Raw genomic sequence first — 20,832 nt, 5'->3', positions numbered from 1 at the left:
GCACATTTTTCTCACCAGAGGATTCAATTCTCATCTATGCTAGGTTAATTATTATAAATGTTGCAACAGTTGGGGGTGAAATATTTGCTTTATATATTGCTGGCGTAGAAGGGGAATATCAACAAGGTCTTTTGTTTCTGATTGCTGTCAAATGATCCCATTGAAATGCATGGCTTTTGAGCATGGGTAAGATTGTTGTGATGCCTGGTACAGAAAAATACTGTAAATACCCAAGAGCCAGCCTCTTACACAGTAAATGACTACTTTCTCTAGTATTAAGTTCAAGTTTATTGTCATAGGCATACATGCCATGAAAATTAGCTTTTTGCAGCAGCAGCACAATACATTACAAACATAAGCTAACAAAAACTTAAATTAACATAAATTATAAACAACTTACATGACAAAATAAACCAAATGACATTCTTCAGGTTGAAGTAGTAGATACGTGCCTGAGTTTCTTTTCCAGATGTTCTCTCTTGTGCTTCTGAAAGGCCCTTACAGTCAGGGCCTTCGGAAGCACAGGAGGAAACATTATCTGGGAAAGAAGCCTATATTCCCCACTAGGTATCAGTATCACTTTCCTTATTTTTCTTCTTTAGACGGTGGAAGTGGGAGCAATGGTTTAGTTCTGAACAGTGGTTGCAGTAACACTTTGACCCAACACATCTATTAATATTTATGGGTCACACTGGTTGAACATTTGGCATGACTGATATGAAGCTGTTCATGGTTATGCCTTAGGAGATGGTTGAAACACTATCCAGTTCTGCCAGGGGGAACAGCAAATAGGCTCATCTTCAATTTAATCCAACCCAAGTCCAAACTGTATGTTTGTTATTTACACTCCAGTAAGGAGGATGCATCACAGATTGGTACGGCAACTGCTCTGTCCAGGACTGCAAGAAACTGCAGAGAGTTGTGGACACAGCTCAGCACATCATGGAAACCAGCCTCCCCTCCATGGACTGTCTATAACTCTTGCTGCCTTGGTGAAGCAGCCAGCATAATCAAAGACCCCACCCACCTGGGTCATTCTCTCTTTTCTCCTCTCCCATCAGGCAGAAGATAAAGAAGCCTGAGGGCACATATCACCAGGCTCAAGGACAGCTTCTATCCCACGGTCTAGGACATCTTCTGTCCCGCTGCTATAAGACTATTGAATGGTTCCTTATACGACGAGATGGACTCTTGACCTCACAATCTACCTTGTTTGACCTTGCATCTTATTGTCTACCTGCAATGCACTTCCCTGTAGCTGTGGCACTTTACTCTGTATCCTGTTATTGTTTTTATCCTGTACTACCTCAATGCACTGTGTAATGAATTGATCTGTATGAATGGTATGCAAGACAAGTTTTTCACTGTACCTCAGTATAAGTGACAATAATAAACCAAAACCAATACCAATACTTGCAATCATAGAACTACATGAAAAACGTTACCTGGTAAAAGGCAACTTTCCCCAAGGAGTCCCAAGTGTCTATCAGAATCAAGTTCATTATCACTGACATATGTCATGAAACTTGCTGTTTTGCAGCTGCAGTACAGTATCTACCTCAGGGCTGCATTCTGAACATCACGTGCCCATTTTGTTCCCTTCAACCAACTATCTGGTCTGTTCTTCAATGGTAGTTTTCATTTGAGGATTTAGCTTGGAATTTTGCAATTATAAACATTTATTTTACAGTAAAACTCCAATAATCTACCATCCAACTATTCAGAAATCTCAATGGTTCAGCATCCAGTTCATCAGGTACTGATTCCCTGCTCCCTTTCACATCTGGTCCCCAGTTCCTGCACTCCCTTTAAATTCACCAGGAACCCAATTCCTTTTGTCCTTTCATACACTATGGCACAGGTTCCTGCATTCCCTTTAAACTAACCTGGGTCTGTTTCCCACACTCCTTTGAAACTTACTGGGTTCACTGGGATATTCACTATTACACTGTGTAACAGCTAAAAAAAAATGAATTAAAAGTACGTAGTGTACTAATAGGGAAAACATCCAATAATCCAGAAAGTCTGCTAGTCTGGGACTACTAAATCCCCAAACAGGATGAAGAGAGTTTTACTGTACTAAGAAATCTAATGTTGGACAGGACTAAGGTGGAAGAGGGTACAAAAGAATTTAGAGATCAGGAGAAGCCAGAGTGGATTCAAAAATCTATTGATTATGGGAAAAAGGAGAAACATGGACGTTTTGCAGTTTAGAAGCTGTGAAAAAAAATAAATTAGTTTGGGAGGTTTGCAACAAGTTTTGATTTCAACACAGTGAAAGACAGGGAGACTGAAGGAAAAGTAGCGGGGGAAATATCAAAGGAAAATAAAGAAACAATTAAGGAAGAAGGTGTGGCAGGGAGATATGCTCTTGTATCTATCCAGCAGTGTTGATCTGTTACCACTTTGAACCCAAATTGACCTCTTGCTATCTAAAGAGATCATGCTACCAATATATCACCATTTATTGATAGCTCGGAATAAAAATGAATACCCATCTACTCACACATTAGGAACACAAAGAGTAAGGTGCGTCACTAGGTACTCATGAGCAGCCTCCCAGTTGGGCTAGGGAAACAAATCAGCAAGGAGTGATTTATTTTCTTCTGGCCAATTTTCACAGAACTCTGAATGACCAAACAGATTGAGGTTTCCACTCAAGAAACTTGTGCATCTCAAACACAAAAAAAAAATCTGGTTTAAATCAATGTCGAAGTTGTTTCTACATTTGTACTGTTCCACATGAAGTAAATGTTCAAAATGTAATGTTCCTGACAAAATCTTACATTGATTAATGTTTCAGTCTCTGTTCTAATGTGACTATTTGTTAAGTGTTTACATACAGTGAAAAAAGAGTCATCTACTCCCCTTAGGCAAACAGGGTAGAGTTCATTATTTTTTCAGTAAGTGGAGGAAATTTTGAAAGCCTATGACTAAAGCCATACCTAAATTGTTCTATTGCAAAAAGTGTGGATTTCACAATATTAAACGGCCAGATCACCCAACCTGCTATCACTTCAGGGGTCCCTGGTTTCCCTTTTTCAGATGCGTGCCATCTGCCCACCACATCTCAGATCCTGGGACTCTACAGCAAACTCCATGACAATCTAATCATATCCCTGAATTGAAGCAGGAATAGCCATATCCCATGGGATGCATATTGAAAAGAAAATAAGGTAGAAGACTGCACAATCGTGATTTGGTAGCATGACTGAAATGCTTTAAGGAAGTATTAAACCTATTAATGCAATTTAGACTGTTTTTCCTCCTGGAAGGAAATATACCCATTCATTTTCAAATTAAGACAATTAATAGAAGTAAATATTACTTATCTGCAATTTAGAAAGACCACCCATGAAGACTGCAAACTTAAAACAAAAATAGAAAATATTATAAATGGACAGCAACTTCTGTAAGAGACAGGGCATGTTTGGTAATGTTTGGGATGCAAATCTGCCAAGTGCTTTGAAAGTATTTGGCTACCATCATTTTGACCTCTTTTGAAAATTTAGAAACTGCAAATTTATGCACTCATTGTATCTGTCTCTTAAGCAAGAGGGAGAAGGGGTCAGGAATAAAACCTTATAACATTCAGTCAGATAATCACCAGACAATGGGGCATTTACTTCAGTGGAAACATTCAAAAGGCAGCTGGAGCAAATAGGCTAAGATTGCAAGATGGGGAACAAGAAATTCATTCTTACAATGCTGGAAAAAAAAGTGTTATGCAATTGAAAATAAGCTTAACTCAAGAGTTAAGCAGTATGGAAAACATTAACAGGACAGCCAGTGGGAATATCAACCTTTCTGGCAGGATTTTCAATAGCAATAGAGACCTTTACAGGTTCTCCCTGGATTACAACAGGGTCCCATTCCTGAGAACATTTTATAACCCAAACAGTTCGTAAGACAGAAATGAACAAAGACAGTGTGTGGGAGAGGATATCAGAAGCAGCTGTGACAGGAGTGCGCGCAGGCGCGGAAGAGCAGCTCAGTGAGTGAGCGAATGAGTCTGCTCTTTGGCTCTTTTGTTGTGGCTTGGGGGTGGGGAGAGAAGGCATGCGTAAATGCCCCATTCCCACCCGCAGAAGATGCCTGCAGCCCCCGCAGCAGCCAGTAAATCCATCCTGCCAGTCTCCCAAATGCTCACTCATATGCATGCTGGGTCCATAAGTCAGGCATTTGTAATCCGAGAAGGACCATATTCCAGTGTAAAAACAGCCCTCAAATGACATCAACAATAGTGCATTCTCCAATACTGAACCTCAGCCTCAATGGTCCAAAAAAATGGCAGTTTCTTGTTTAGTGAAAGAGCAGCCATCTTTTACAGAATGATACTGATGAATTGGTAAAATGGGCAGAGCATTAGCAGATGGAATTTAATCCTGAAAGTTCTTTTGGAGGACTAATAAAGCTAGGAGAAACACAATGAACAATAGGACCCTAGGAAGTGCTGAGGGAAGAGTGACATTGGTGTGCATGTCCAAGGATCCCTAAAGAAGGGTCCTGACCCGAAACGTTGACCACCTTTTCTCCACGGATGCTGCCTGGCCTGCTGAGCTCCTTCAGCATCATAGTGTTTTCCATCCCTAAAGGCAGCACCACAGGTAGATAAGATGCTTAAGAAGGACAGCTGCTTCATTAGCCAGAGCATGTAACATACAAGCAAGAAGGTCTCGGTACAACTATATGAAACATTAGACAACATCTGGAGTACTGTGTGCATTTCTGATTGCCACACCATAGGAAGGACATGATTGCAAAAAGACTGAAAAAAGGAAAGACACAAAGAGAGGGTCAAGTGAGAGGAACGGTGAAAGTTAGAGATAGATACTTACATCTTCTCACAGCTTGCAGGAGGGAGGGGTCCTGTGAGAAGCAACATTACCAGTCAGCTTTCTCTTATCTTCAGTGATTCCCTTTGCTGGGCCATAGAATCGCCGGCAGGTACACCAGCAATGGCCAGCTCCCTCTCATACAGGTTGCCGAACTCTTTGACAGAGGCCTACTCCTCTTTCCCCCAACTCCGACAACCCGCTGCTGCTGGCAATGAATGTTTGGCGTCTTCTCATGTGAAAGAGAGGGTTAATAAATGTGTTGCAATATAATGTGGATGATGTGCCTGTCATGGTTGAATATGTAGACTATGAGACGTGATTGAGAGTCTCAGAGCAATGGTTAGCTTCTGAAGCTGTGGAATATGAGGTAGGGTGTATGCTACTGCAAATGTCTGATGGGTAGGACCCACATGCATATTTTCCTAGCGATCCAGTTTCTCAGTTCAGTAATCCAATCTTGGACCAACATCCTCAAAACAGGCAGCAGCATGTTTTCAACGAATAATAGCCTCTGGATCTGGTTACTCTACTGACGTTTATATTGCTGTTCCCTGGATTTAGCCAACTTTTGCTTTAAGCATGCACAATGCACCAGGGACGAACGTCCACACAGACAACCATGGTTGCACTAATACATAAAAGAGACTAGGTTCCTACCTGGTGCATGCCTATCTCCCCACTAACTTTAAAATAATAACCAAGATCTTGTCTTCCAGATTCAATGCAGTAATTCCTCCTGTCATCCCACCTCCACGGCTGTGGGTCATAATCATTCAGCACAGAAACAGACCCTCCAACTCACCACATCTATGCCAACCTTTTTTGTCCTGGATCCTCAACTTCCTTATCGGAAGACCACAGTCAGTGCGGATCAGTAATAACATCTCCTCCTCATCTCTGACTATCAACACGGGCGTACCATAAGGATGCGTACTTAGCCCCTGCTCTACTCTCTCCACACTTATGACTGTGCGGCTAAGCACAGTTCAAACGCCATCTATAAATTCGCTAATGACATCACTGTTATTGGTAGAATCTCAGATGTCAATGAGGAGGCTTACAGGAGTGAGAGAGATCAGCTGGTTGAGTGGTGTCGCAACAATAACCTCGCACTCAATGACAGTGAGACCAAGGAACTTATTATGGACTTCAGGAAGAAGTAGTTGGGGGAACACACACCATTCCTCATTGAGGGGTCAACAGTTGAAAGGGGGAGCAGCTTCAAGTTCCTGGGTGTCAACATCTCAGAGGATCTATCCTGGGCCCAACACATTGATGCAATCACGAAGAAGGCATGCCAGCAGCTCTACTTTTTTTTTAAGGAGTTTGAGGAGATTTGGTATGTTACGAAAGACTCTTTCAGATTTCTATAGATGTATGGTAGAGAGCATTCCGACTGGTTGCATCACAACTTAGTATGAAGGCTCCAATACACAGGATCGCAAGAGGTTGCAGAGGGTTTTTAGACTCAGCTAGCTCCATCACGGGCACAACCCTCCCCATCATCGAGGATATTTTCAAGAGGCGGTGCCTCAAGAAGGCGGCATCCATCATTTAGGACCCTCACCATCCGGGACATACCCTCTTCTTGTTACTACCGTCAGGAGCCTGAAGACCAACGCTCAGCAATTCAGGAACAGCTTCTTCACAAGATAAGGGAGCAGAAGCAGGCCATTCGGCCCATCGAGTCTGCTCCAAGGAAAAGGGAAAAAAAGAAATGAGAAATGGGGAATGGGGGGAGGGGAAGGAAAAAAAAACCTATTCTGATCCCAATTTCTGGCCTTATCCCCATATCCCTTAATACCCCTACTATTTAGATATCTATCTATCTCTTCCTTGAACGCTCCCACTGATCTGGCCTCCACTGCTGTACGTGGCAAGGAGTTCCACAAATTCACCACCCTCTGGCTAAAGAAATTTCTCCTCATCTCTGTTTTGAAACTGTACCCTCTAATTCTAAGATTGTGCCCTCTGGTCCTGGACTCACCCACCAAGGGAAACAGGCTAGCACATCTACTCTGTCCTTTCCTATCAACATTTTAAATGTCGCAATGAGGTCCCCTCTCATTCTTCTGTACTCCAGTGAGTACAGTCCAAGAGCCGACAAACGCTCATCATACGTAAGCCCTTTCATTCCTGGAATCATCCTCGTAAATCTCCTCTGAACCCTTTCCAATGTCAGCACATCCTTCCTTAGATGTGGGGCCCAAAACTGCGCACAGTATTCCAAATGAGGCCTCACTAGTGCCCCGTAGAGCCTCATCAACACTTCCTTACTTTTATACCCTATACCTCTCGAAATGAATGCCAACATAGCATTCGCTTTCTTTACCACCGATCCGACCTGGTGGTTAACCTTTAAGGTATCCTGCACGAGTACCCCCAAGTCCCTTTGTACTTCCGTACTTTGAATTTTCTCTCCTTCTAGATAATAATCTGCCTGCTTATTTCTGTTTCCAAAGTGTACAACTGCACATTTCTCAGCATTGAATCTCATCTGCCATTTCCTTGCCCATTCTCCTAAACTGTCTAGGTCTCTCTGCAACCTTCCTATCTCCTCAATACTCCCTACTCCTCCACCTATCTTGGTGTCATCCGCAAACTTATCCACAAAACCATTTATTCCATCATCCAAATCGTTAATATACCATCAGATTTCTGAACGATCCATGAACCCATGAAGACTACCTTACCATTCCTTTTTTTTTGCTATAATTATTTATTTTTGTGATTTATAGGTTTTTATGTCTTTATACTGTACAACTGCAAAACAACAAAGTTCACTTCATACGTCAGTGATAATAAATCTGATTCTGATTTTGCTTCCGTTTCTGATTCTGATCTACACTAATCCCATTGCCCGCATTAGGACTGTATTCTTTAATGCCTTGCCTGTTTAACTGCATGTCTAAATGCCTCTTGTACATAGTGATTTTATCTGATTCCACCACCTACTCTGGCAGCATGTTTCAGATATCAACCTCTCTGTGTAAAAGACTTACCCCCCAAATCTGCTTTAAAACTCCCACCCCTCACCTTAAATCAATGGCCTTCTGTTTTTAATACTTTTAGCACGGGAAAAAGATCTTGACCATCTACTGCACCTCATCTATGTCTCTCGTAATTTTACATATTTGTGTCAGGTTTGGAACTTTGACTTAATATCAGGCCAATTTGGGGGTGAAGATATTCTGGGGAGATTTATCTCATGATCTCCTGTTTCCAACTACTCCAATAAACTCTTGAGTCAAGAGTCCAGTGAATCGGTTTGCGTCCATCACCAGATGGCTATGCAGAGATAAGGTACAATGTTGGGAGATACAGGGTGGGATTAACTCTGGGAACTGTCATGAGAGAAGAAGGAAGACTGTGAGAAAGTACACAGAATGTTTAGTGTGATATGGAGTAAACTGATTACTTCCACTTTAAAAATATGTACATGAATCTGAACCTACACACTATTATATTGTCAGGAGAGATTTATAGAACAGCCGCAGGAAAGAAATCATATCACACAACATCTTAGTGTACTCTAATCACCCAGCCACATGATCCCACAAAAATATTTAATTTAATCTTTTATATAGTAAATATGCTGATTATAAGTGAAAGTCAAGCATTGTTCCATCTCTTCATATTTTGTTCTTGGGTTGGATATAACAGTGCCTGAGGAAACAATGTTTGAATCCTAGAGACCTCAGGGTTGTCTGGAAGGGTTGGACCTAGGTTTGACCATACTTGCTTTGTACAGTTTTTCCACAGGGCTACCTCAGAAGGAATAATATCATCAGCATGGCTCAGCAAATCAAAGCACCAGAACTCCAAAGCTGGTCACAGAAATGCGAGAAACAGTACGTCTTAAATAGTAGTAAACTTAGAAATATGGCTGGGGCCAAACTGAGGAGAGTAGAAAATGTGACAAATAAACATCTAATTTTTAAGTGCAGAAATGTCCACAACGCAACTGATAAGGTTACTGAGCCACAGGCATAAGTTGCAACATGGGATCACTGATGTGGCTGCATTATTAAAGGCATGACTTCTTAATATTCCTGTTAAATGTTCAGAGACGATAGCGATGGAAAAGAGGTTGGACGGGCAGCAGCAGTATTGATTAAGAATGATGTCACAATTAAAATTAGATGGAAAAATGAGTTTGTTCTCCGACTAGCTCTATATGTCGAGTTGAGAGAGTGAGCTGATACCTTATCAATGGTCCTTTAAAAATATAGCTCCGAGCAGTGAGAAGAACATAAATGAGAAAATTCCTCTCTTATGTACGCATCTACATATTTACAAATTGTAAATAAACAATGCAATAAATAAGAAAATATATAATATAGAATGGGTAATAAAGATGTCTGAAAAGTCAGGACATATGGGTAGATATCATGCATATCCTACCACTTAGTCTGGTATTTAATGTAGAGCCTCCTGTTAGAACATAGGAAATGAGTATTCAACAGGTATGGCAGCCTCCACTATTAAGGGGCTGTTCCTCAGTCCCAGGTGTGAGTGTTGGTGCCGGAAGTGTGGCGACACTTGCTGGCTGCCCCCAGAATATTCCATGCAAAAAATGCATTTCATTGTGTGTTTCATGTACATGTGACTAATAAAGAAATCTTATCTTATCTTACAAACCCACATCTAACATCATTTTGCCTGCATCAGGGATAGCACGGTAGTTCAAAGCTAGATTCTCTCTCATTTGTCTCTTAAAAAAATGTCACCAATTTGCAACTCATAATGAGTCAACTCCTCTTGTGAAGACAGTTGTTGGCATCACCCTGTTTGGTCAATGACAATCTGATGCATTCTTGAAAAGTGGCAATTATGATTTTATCTGCACTTCTAAGGAGGGAGGCAGTGGACTGGGACTAATTGGATAACGTTTTTGCCTCTTTCTGATTCAATTCATCTTTCCAAAACGATCAGTATTGTTTCACAAAACTTCCTTAGCAAATCTGGGTTATGAATGATATACTTCCTGCAGACCTTTGCCACTTTTAAGAACTCTAGAAATCACAAAGCATTATAAAATTGCACCAACAGCAAGTAGAAATCAAGTAACTTACCCAAATGTTGTCCATGATGATACGAAGTGGGTGGGTCCTTCGAACTGCATATTTAAATGTCATTAGAATATAGAACAGTACAGCATAGTACGGGCCCTTCGGCCCACAATGTTGTGCCGACCTATATAAATCTACTCCATGATCAATCTAACCCTTCCCTCCTACACAGCCCATGACATTCCATTTTTCTTACATCCATGTGCCTATGTCAAAGTCTCTTAAATGTTCCTATTGCATCAGCCTCTACCATTGCCCCCAGCAGTGCGTTCCAGGCACCCACTACTTTCTGTGTAAAAAAACCTACCTCTGACATCTCCCCTAAACCTTCCTCCTCTGACCTTAAACTGATGTCCTCTGGTATTGGCCACTGCCGTGCTGGGGAAAAGGTGCTGGATGTCCACTCTATCTATGCCCTTCATAATCTCATACACCTCTATCAAGTCACCTCTCATCCTGCATCACTCCAGAGAAAAGCCCTAGTTCGCTCAACCTTTCCTCACATGTTCTCTAATCTAGGCAGCATCCTGGTAAATCTCTGTACCCTCTCCAAAGCTTCCACATCCTTCCTATAATGAGGTATCCAGAACTGAACACAATACTCTTAAGTGTGGTCTAACCATAGGTTTATAGAGCTGCAATATTAACTCGTGGCTCTTGAACTCAATCCCCTGACTAATGAAGGCCAACACTCCATACGCCTTCTTAACCACCATATCAACTTGCATGGCAACTTTGAGGGATCTATGGACTTGGACCCCAAGATCCCTCTGTTCCTCCACACTGCTAAGAATCCTGCCAATAACCTTGTACTCCGCCTTCAAGTTTGTTCTTCACACTTTTCCGGATTGGACCCCATTTACTACTTCTCTGGCGAACTCTGCATCCTGTCTATATCCCGTTGTAACCTACAACAATCTTCTTCACTATCCACAACACCTCCAACCTTCGTGTCACCTGCAAACTTACTAACCCATCCCTCTACTTCCTCATTCAAGTCATTGATAAAGATCACGAAGAGCAGGGGTCCCAGAACAGATCCCTGTGGAACACCACTAGTCACTGACCTCAGGCAGAACACTCTCCATCATCTCCATGGGTTCCACGCCACATGACTTTCTGGGTGAGCCTACCATGGGGAACCTTGTCAAAAGCCTTACTAAAATCCATGTACACCACACCCACTGCTCTACCTTCAATTTGTTTTGTCACCTCCTGGAAAAACTCAATTAGGCTTGTGAGGCACGACCTGCCCCTCACAAAGCCATGCTGATTATCCCTAATAAGACTATGCTTCTCCAAATGCTCGTAAATCCTGTCCCTAAGAATCCTCTCCAATAGCTTGACCACCACTGACATAAGACTCACTGGCCTATAATTCCCAGGATTATCCCTATTACCTTTCTTGAACAAGGGAACAACATTTACCGTCCTCTAATCCTCTGGTACCACTCCTATGGCCAGGGAGGATGCAAATATCATCATCAACACCCCAGCAATCTCTTCCCTCGCTTCCCATAGTATCCTGGGGTATATCCCATCCAGCCCTGGTGACTTGTTTATCCTAATGTTTTTCAGAAGCTCCAACACCACCTCTTTCTTAACCTCAACATGCTCCAGCATATTAGCCCTTTCTGCGCTGACTCACATTCGTCAAGTCACTCTCCCTAGTGAACACTGAAGCAAAGTATTCATTAAGGACCTCCCTACCGCCTCCGACTCCAGGCACATGTTTCTCCCTTTATCCCTGATAAGTCCTACCCTCACTCTAGTCATCCTCGTGTTCTTCACGTACATGTAGAATGCCTTGGGGTTTTCCTTGATTCTAATCGCCAAGGCCTTCTCATGTACCCTTCTAACTCTGCTAAGTCCCTTCTTAACCTCCTTCCTGGCTACCTTATAATTCTCAAGAGCCCACCTGATTTTTGCTTCCTAAACCTTAAGTATGCTTCCTTCTTCCTCTTGACTAAATGGTTTACCCCTCTTGTCAACCATGGTTCCTTCATCCTACCATCCTTTCCCTGTCTCAAAGGGACAAACCTATCCAGAACCCCTTGCAAGTGTTCCCTAAACAGCCTCCATGTTTCTGCTGTGCATTTCCCTAAGAGCATCTGCTCCCAATTTACGCTCCCAAGTTCCTGCCTAATACCAGTGTAATTAGCCCTCCCCCAATTCAAAACTTTCCTATATCGGCTGTTCCTATCCTTATCCATGGTTATGCTAAAGGTCAGGGAGTTGTGGTCACTGTCTCTGAAATGGTCACCCACTGAGAGGTCTGTCACCTGACCAGGTTTATTGCCTAGTACTAGATCCAGTATGGCCTCTCCTCTAGTGGGCCTGTCCACATACTGTGTCAGGAATCCTTCCCGGATACACCGAATAAATTCCGCCCCATCTAAACCTTTTGCACTAAGGAGCTGCCATTTGATATTAGGGAAGTTGAAGACAGGGCTTTATTATTTAAGACAGGGCTTTAGCTGATTTCATGTGCTCCAGTCCAGTGGTTTTGGTATTCCATCAGTGTTGCTTGCAGGGCCAATGTTTATATATTTACTTTGGTGTTTATCTATCTCCTGTGTATATTCACTTCAAGCTGCTGGCTGCACACATATTAATGGACTTATTTAGAGGACACAAATGCAAATCATGCCATAACCACACTTGTGCACACTGAATGCTGATTCTATACTAATTTGTTGCTGGGGGATGTTCTAGCCAGCTCATCTGATGGGATGTTGACAAGATTGGGCACATTCCTGGTCTTATATCTGACTCATAGAATATAGAACAGTAGTGCCAACCTAATCCCATCTGCTGGCACATGGTCCATATCCCTGGCTATTGAAATGCCTCTTAAACATTGCTGTCGTATCTGCCTCCACCACTTCTCCTGGCAGCACGTTCCAGGCACCTGCAACTCTCTGTGTAAAACAAACTTGCCCCGCACATCTCCTTTGAACTTTTCCCCTCTCACCTTAAAGCTATGCCCTCTAGTATTTGACAGTTCCACCCTGTCTACTCTTCTCATTATTTTATATGCTATCAGGTCTCTCCTAAGCCTCCAACACTCCAGAGAAAACATTTCAAGTCTGTCTAACCTCTCCTTATAGCCAATACTCTCTAAGCCAGGCAACATCTTGGTGAACCTCTTCTGCACCCTCACAAAAGCCTCCACATGCTTCCTGTAATGCAGTGACCAGAACTACACACAATACTCCAAATGCGGCCTAACAAAGTTTTGCACAGCTGCAACAAGACCTCCCAGCTTTTATACTCAACACCTCGACCGATGAAGGCAAGTATGCCATATGCCCTTTTTACCACCCCATCTACCAGTGTTGCCATAGGAAGGGAACTATGGACTTGCACCCCAAGATCTCAGATTTACTCCTCATTGAAATAATTATAGGATGACATAACTTGGATATGAAACCAACCTATGTGATGGAATATTTACCCATTTGCATGTTATGTTAACAGCACGCACCCCCCCCCCCAATGTTATTGCTGTAACTAACCAAGGTAGCAGGGAACTACTAGCTATAACTCCCCTTATATCTTAAACCCACAGATAACATAATTTTTGAGTATTATTTAGCTAATTATTGTATTTAGCAGTACCCAAAATAAACTGGACTGCTTTTTCAAAGATTATTTTTGATGCACAAATTATATAAGCAATAGGAAGAAATTGTGTAGGGCAGAGTCGTAAAAGTAAAAGGTGTCCTTTTACATAAAGATGGGGGTAAATCCAGGGCTTGTGCTAGTAGGTAAATACCCAGGGGTTGGTGGGTGAATACCAGGGGTTGGGTAGATAATTGAGGAGAGAGGTGGGTAAATACTGAGAGGGGTAAAATACCTGAAGTTGAATTATACCTGGGTGCAGGAAAGGTGGGAAGGGAGGTGGATAAATACCCAGGGAGACACTGAGGGGATGAAGGTGGGTAAATTCCCTGGGCAAGGAACTGAGAGGAGACAAGTGGGTAAATACCCAGCAAAATATTTGAGGGGAGGGAGCTGGGTAAATATCTCATGAAAGGAGTGGGTAAATATCCAAACATACAAAGGGGAGGAAGATGGATAAACCCACATCTCCCCAACGATGATTGTGGAAATGCCCTGGGGAGAGGTGGGTTAATAACCAAGGGGTAACTGGAGAATGGTGAGTACAAGCCTGGGTCTGTGATGGAAAGTTACCCAGGGAGTAACAAGCCACAGGAGAGTGGGTGTGTGAATACCCAGAGAGGTAACTGGGATGTAAATACCTGCAGTATAAAATGTGTAAATACGTGGATCTGGGGGTGTTCTCAGGGATAAGGTGGGTAAATATTGGAGTAGGGAAGAGTCGGGTGAGTAATCAGCAAGGTTAGTTGATAAGTAACTAGTTAATAAGGAGCCTAAAGACCCACACTCAACGATTCAGAAACAGCTTCTTCCCCTCCGCCATCAAATTTCTGAACAGTCCGTGAACACTATGTTGTTATTCCTTTTTTATTCTTTAATTCTTGTAATTTATAGTAATTTTATGTCTTTGCATTGTACTGCTGCTGCAGAACAACAAATTTCACGTCATAAGTCGGTGATAATAAATCTGCTTCTGAAGTACTCGGTAAGGTTGGAGGACAACAAGTAAATACCTGGAGGCAGGGTGTACCCCAGGACCACACAGTGGTGTAGCAAGTAGAGCCGCTGCCTCACAGCACCAGTGACCCTGCTCAATCCTGACCTCCAGTTCTCCCCATGACTGTGTGGGTTCCCTCCAGATTCCTCCCACATCCCACATAAGTGGGTCAGTGGGTTATTGGCTCCTGTAAGTTGCCCCTAGTGTGTTAGTGAGGGTTAGAAGCTAGGTGGGAATTGTTGGGGAGAATAAAATGGGTTAGGGTAGGATTGGTCTGCAAATGGGTGCTTGATATTGGGTGTGGACTTGGTGCCTGTAAGGGCCTGCTTCAGTGCTGTATCTCTATGATCTCAGGCCTGTGGTCATATTTTGCCCTGATTTATAGCTATCCACCAACTATTATCTTGCCTTTTAAAATACCTCTACTTTAACTGTTTTTTTTCCATTTAGATTATAATAATAAGATAAAAAGGACTTGACACAGAAAGGGTGGAGGGACTATATTTACCAAATCTGCTTTTTTGGGATTGGGAATGTCTGAGTACACATATATTAAATATACCAATAAATTGTCATATCCTGCATTAATTACAAAATGAAATGTCATTAAATGTGCTTTTAAATTATAATCTCCCCTTTAAATGGCTTCCTTTCAATCATCCTTTCTTGGACATTTAAAATATTTCAGGTACAGCGACGAAATGCTTAATTAGATGCAAATAAATCTCCAGTAGTGCGTATTGGTCTAAATTAGTATTTTTAATTAAGGGATGATATCCTTTAAAAATTGTCTTTGATACTCCCTGGCCAATGAAGTCTGGCAGTAATTAGCATAATCCATTCGGGGTGGCACCGGTAAACATTTACAGGCATTGCTAGAAAACAGATTACAATTTCTTAGAATTGTTTTTGTACTATGGACGGTTACAAAACTAGATTCCTTCTCCTGAAGCTAAATGCTTCAAGCTTTCAATTGCTTAATCGATCTGTCTTTTGGTCGCTCTCAATGACTTGTCTATTCACAGGAAGGTAATTTGATCGGGTGTAACGACCCCAGCAAACATCAAAGGGTTTAAACAAAAATTAATGTTCTGTTCACCTAATGGGTGTTTTTTTTCGTTAATCTGAAAGTAAATAGACAAAAAAATTGTACACAGACAAATCGTGTTTAAGATGTAAAATGTAGGAAGTATGGTTACAATTGCGAGGGGCCTTCCTGCATTTGATCGTGTAACTCGCCGCATGTATCAATTTCTCGCCCTTGATACTTTGCGTCGTTCCCCAATGTTAATGCTATTGGTCATGTGGCGCTGGGAAGGGTCACGTGAGAGTGGAGCGCTTCTCTTCATTGGGCTACTTTGTGCTGTGGGGAGAGGGTGGCGAGATGGATTTTGTTTTAATTCCACAAATTATACATAATGCAATGTTCGTTGGTTGTAATTTCGGTTTAGCATACTTTGTACAGCTGCATTCGTTTTATGCATTGTGCAAATAGAACTACCTTTTTAAGAAAATTCATATGAATTTGGAAAGCTGAGAAAGAAACCTCCCATAAACAAAAACATGCAGAAAAGATCAAACGAAGAGAAGTGAGTCAATTTTAACCGAGGCAGACTATGATGCAATAATTGAACGACGAAATTGTATTATTCTGCTCAAAGCGGGTAATGCATCTAGTTTGGGTCACTGAACACCTTTTATAACTTCCAGACGTCACTGCCGTCGAAGTAATTTAAGTCAGTGATACAACACGGAAACAGGCCCTTCAGCCCACCGAATTCGTGCCAAACATCAAGCATTTTCCAACATTAAGGCTAACTTCTCCACATTTCCATCAACTTCCTCATCACCCTCCCCGCCCACCTCTCCTTCTTCCCCCGAATTCTATCATCCACCTGCACATTAGGGCATTTAACATACCAAGTTGGATATGTTAATTCTAGGCTGCCAGTAATCGCTCTTGTTTTACAGGAGGTCAGCTTTAACCTTGCAGACACAAATATTTGAATAACTCTGGAAACAATAGAGCCATATTATCAATCAATCCATGTTCAGTACTGTAAGGTTTGGTCTTTCTTGGTCAGATGTATGGTGTATATATGGGTTTAGTCTGTTTCACGGTAACCAGCAGTCCCAGCCTGGATGAATAGATTGTGTGGTGATCCAACAAGACTGAAAACAAGACCTGTCAAAGGCAGAGGAGTTTCTGTGAACCAATGGTAATCCATACCTGGAGCTTCTACAACTGAAGGCAACAAAGTTCTTTCTGAGACTGTTGAGCAAACTGGATAACTACACACGACTCCCTCTGGAAAGTCCTCTTTGGTGGAAATGCTCATCTCTCCAAATATGAAGGCAAGTAGCAAGAGCTGTGTGGAAAGTACACAGTAGTTGACAATTAAACTGTAGATGTTGGAAATCTGAAATAAAAAGACTATACAACATTAGCTTAAACACGGCATTAATTCACCCTATGAGATTAAATTCCCTTTGTTTCAGCCATTGCTCTGCCCCATTTTTGCTACCCAAACTAACTTAGTTCTCTCTTTCTCAGTTCTGATGAAAGGCCCGACACCTAAAACATTAACTTTTTCTCCTTCCATAGATGCTGCCTGACCTGCTGGGTTTTTCCAGCGTTTTTTGTTCTTTTATTTGAATGAGGAGTTCAATTTGAACAAAACAAGACCCCACAAATAGCAATGTGATAATGCATTAACTGGACAGTGTGTTTCAGTGTTGTTAGTTAAGGAACAAATGATAGGGAGTATTGGTGAAGTTCCTTCTCCTGATTCCATGACCCTTGTGCGTCAGTCTGACAAGGTAGAGGAAAGACCATATTAGTAGAGGAGTTGGGTTGTTATGTTGCAGTTGTACAAGACGTTAGTGAGAACGCAAATGGAGTATTGTGTAGTTTTGGTTGCCCTGTTATAGGAAAGACATCATTAAACTGGGAGAGAGTAAAGAGAGGATTTACAGGGATGCTGCCAGGACTTGAAGGCCTGAGTTATAGGGAGAAGTTGGGCAGGCTCAGACTTTATTCCTTGGAAAGTGGGAGATAGAGGGGTGGCGTTATAGGGGTTACAAAATCATGAAAGGAGAACAGTCTTTTTTCCATGGAAGGGGAACTAAAAACTAGAGGGCATAGGTTTCAGGTGAAAGATTTAAAAGGGCCCCGAGGGTCAACTCTTCACACAGAGGGTGGTGCATATATGGAATGAACTGTCAGAGAAAGTAGTTGAGGCAGATACAATAACATTTAAAAGTCAATTGGATAAGTACATGCATAGGAAAAGTTTAGAGGGAATATTGGCCAAATGCAGGACTAGTTTGGTAGGCACCATGGTCAGCATTGACAAGTTGGGCCGAAGGGCCTGTTTCCATGCTGTATTGTTTTATGACTCCATATAACACTTCACTTGATGTTACTTCCAGACAATTCACTTCCTTTGACTGTTAGCCTAGCTTCTGTGTCCAAGTGGGATTTGAACTTCTCAGATTCTAACTCTGATATGTGTGCTGCTATGGAGCCATGGAAAGATTGCAGAAACTTCATTTCAGACTGAAAAGCTGCAAGGCAGTCGCCATCTAATAGAAAGTTAGGAGATAAAGGACTTTCACTTATCAATTAATAATTGCTTTACTTGTCAAAGTGCTTGTCAATAAATTGTTTTGCAAGCAGTTGCATGCAGCGAGTCTCAATGACTAATCTACTTTTAGTGATTGAAAGATATCATACTTTGGAGGTGCATTGTCAAAGTCGAGTTTATTGCATGCACAAGTACATGTATGCACAGGTGCAATGAAACTTGCAGCAGCATCACAGGCACATACAGTATAATATAAGCAGCATTCACAAGAAAAACATAAATTAAACAAATTATACACAAATTTTACAAGAAAACACAATTAGAACAAAAGAAAGTCCATTTTAGTGTAAAGTGATCATAGTATTTAGTGGTCATAGTATTGGTAAACGGTAGTGGTGATTAGAGTTGTGCAGTTTGGTTCAAGACTGAATGGTTGAAGGGAAGAAGCTGTTCTTGAACCTGGTGGTGTGGGACTTCAGGCTTCTGTAACTCCTGCCCGATGATCATGTATTCCCACCTATGCAGGATAGTCATGACCAAAGAATGGTATCTGTAGCAACATTGCCACTTTGAAATTTGAAGGATTAATTGTCAGTGTGGGTTTAGAATGGGCAATATCTGCCACCATCACTGTTTGCTGTGGGCAGGGTTCCAAGCTGCCTGCAGTCAATGATTTGAGCCAGTTTGATAATAAACTAGGCCACTCTGGTGTGGAGCTTGAATACAAGTAACGAGCAGATATGACAAATGGACTTTCTTCCCTAACCAGTGAATTATTAGCATACTCAAAACTTAATGTATTACAGATGCATTTTCTTTTCATTTGCAGATTTGATTAAAACTAAATAAAAATTCTCAAATTCCCATACTCACAATGCAGTCAAGTCAGGATAGGAGCTTAAACATACAACTTTCTGCTTCCAAGTTGGGAGTTTCAGCCTCCTCACTTGAGTGATCACATTGGATGTCAGGGCATTAAAGGGAAAGCCCTGAAACAAAACAAGCAGCAGTTGGACGATATGATGAGTGAACTCTGGCCTTTGGGATCAGCAAGCAGAATCAATATCCTTAGTTCTTAAGAAGGGTTCCTTGTGAAACGATAACCCATTTCTTCTCTTAAGATTACAGCATTTTCCACAAAAATATCCAATTGTCATTTGGTTGACATTGCAGCTTCCTGCAACAACCAAAGTGCACCATGATACAGTTGACAAAATTTCTGGGGCTGTTTTAGTGACCTCTTAAATTCAGTGAAAGTTTGCTGGAGCATTCTGATAACATATTTTCTCTGGGGAGATAAGGAGACAAGTTTGCAGTCAGGATGAATTGTGAAGTAGATGAAAGCAAATTTTTACTTTAGAAGACTACAGAAACAAGTTAGGACATTTCGTTGCTTTGACATTCTAGGAAAATGCAAGTTATTTATGGGAATTATGGCCAATTGTGGTGGTTAACTATAAAAACAGAATATTCTGGAAACAATCAGCAGCATAAGAAATGTAGGCAGAGAGAGAAATAGAGTTAATGAAAATAAAAACAAAGAACCTGCAGATGCTGGAAATCCAAAGTAAAAACAGAAAATGTTGGAAAGACTCAGGAAGTTAGGCGGCATCTGTGGAGAGACAAACCATTAACGCTGCAAGTCAATAACCTTTCATCAGAACTGGGAAAAGTTACAAATCCAAATGATTTAAGTTGTAGAAAAGCAAGAGGGGCAACCAGAGGAAATATCTTTTAAGTCTCTTCTCTCTCGATAGATGTTTCTGGACCCGAGTTTTTCTAGCAATTTCTACTTTAATTTCTGAGGGCCAGCACATGCAATCTAATTGTTTTTTGGTGTTCTTGATTAATTACTGCCCTGTGTACCTATCCCCTCTGTCTAAATCCTAAATAGGGCCAAAATTCTAAAAGTGGTAACTAGCACCAAGGGAGGACAGGAGAATATTGCAAATTTGCTACCAGGCTTTGCATTTGCAGGTTGTGGATTATTCTCTCTGTAGAGTTGTAAAAGAATAGTTTTAGAAACGGAAATAAATCCTGTGTTTAATCAGAAATCCACCAAGAGCCCCCATTTACTTAATATAAAAAGATCTCTTTTTAGATAAATTGGTTCTATTGTCTATTCATCGTTCTGCATAGACGGATATAAATAGAGGAGCAATATTCACATTTCAAAGTGTATGGGATGAAATTACTGGACTATAGTAGTGGGATGTGTTCTACAAGTTTTTTAAAAAAAATTATGAGCGGAGTCGGTCCTAATTTAATCATTACAATGTGGGGGGGGGGGGGGGTAGAAAGAAGGGGAAACGTGCAATCCATATTTCAACCAACAAATCTTTGTGGTTTAGTCGCCAGCATTTAGAGTGCATCTAATCTCAAAGTTAATATATTATAGTATTTCCCCCCAAAAAATTACTGCACATAAATTAATATTTCAAACAAAACCATGGTCTCCCAAACCAAGTCCATCATGGAAGAAATGTGCCTGCGCCTCACTGCGGCATTCTGTAGCAATCTTTGTGATTGACAGGAGCGCCGCATTCTAACCACGCCCACAGCACCGCAAGCGCGGAACGGGGATGCGGGGGGGTGGTTTCTAAATCCTCCAGCAGGGCAAAAACAGTAAACTGCATGTCATTTCCAATGCAAGCATTTCCAGCATGACAAATTCAAATAATATCTTGTAGGTATTGCCTAATATTACGGTTGCT

At 41.5% G+C, this 20,832-nt stretch overlaps 1 long non-coding RNA gene across 1 annotated transcript in view; it reads right to left on the bottom strand.

Annotated features, from left to right (window-relative positions):
* The window catches only part of LOC127584327 (uncharacterized), a 56,032-nt gene extending 36,697 nt beyond the window's left edge, over nucleotides 1–19,335 (bottom strand). Inside the window, exons 1-2 of the long non-coding RNA XR_007958376.1 lie at nucleotides 18,992–19,335; nucleotides 16,762–16,900 (exon numbers count right to left, since the gene is read on the bottom strand). This is a non-coding gene — a long non-coding RNA (uncharacterized LOC127584327). The remainder of the gene's footprint in view (nucleotides 1–16,761; nucleotides 16,901–18,991) is intronic.
* Nucleotides 19,336–20,832: the final 1,497 nt, after the last annotated feature.

This window comes from Pristis pectinata, chromosome 29, assembly GCF_009764475.1.
Source record: "Pristis pectinata isolate sPriPec2 chromosome 29, sPriPec2.1.pri, whole genome shotgun sequence".
Lineage (NCBI taxonomy): Eukaryota > Metazoa > Chordata > Chondrichthyes > Rhinopristiformes > Pristidae > Pristis > Pristis pectinata.
Note: the sequence above shows the minus strand (reverse complement) of the source record. Positions and strands in the feature narration are given on the sequence as shown.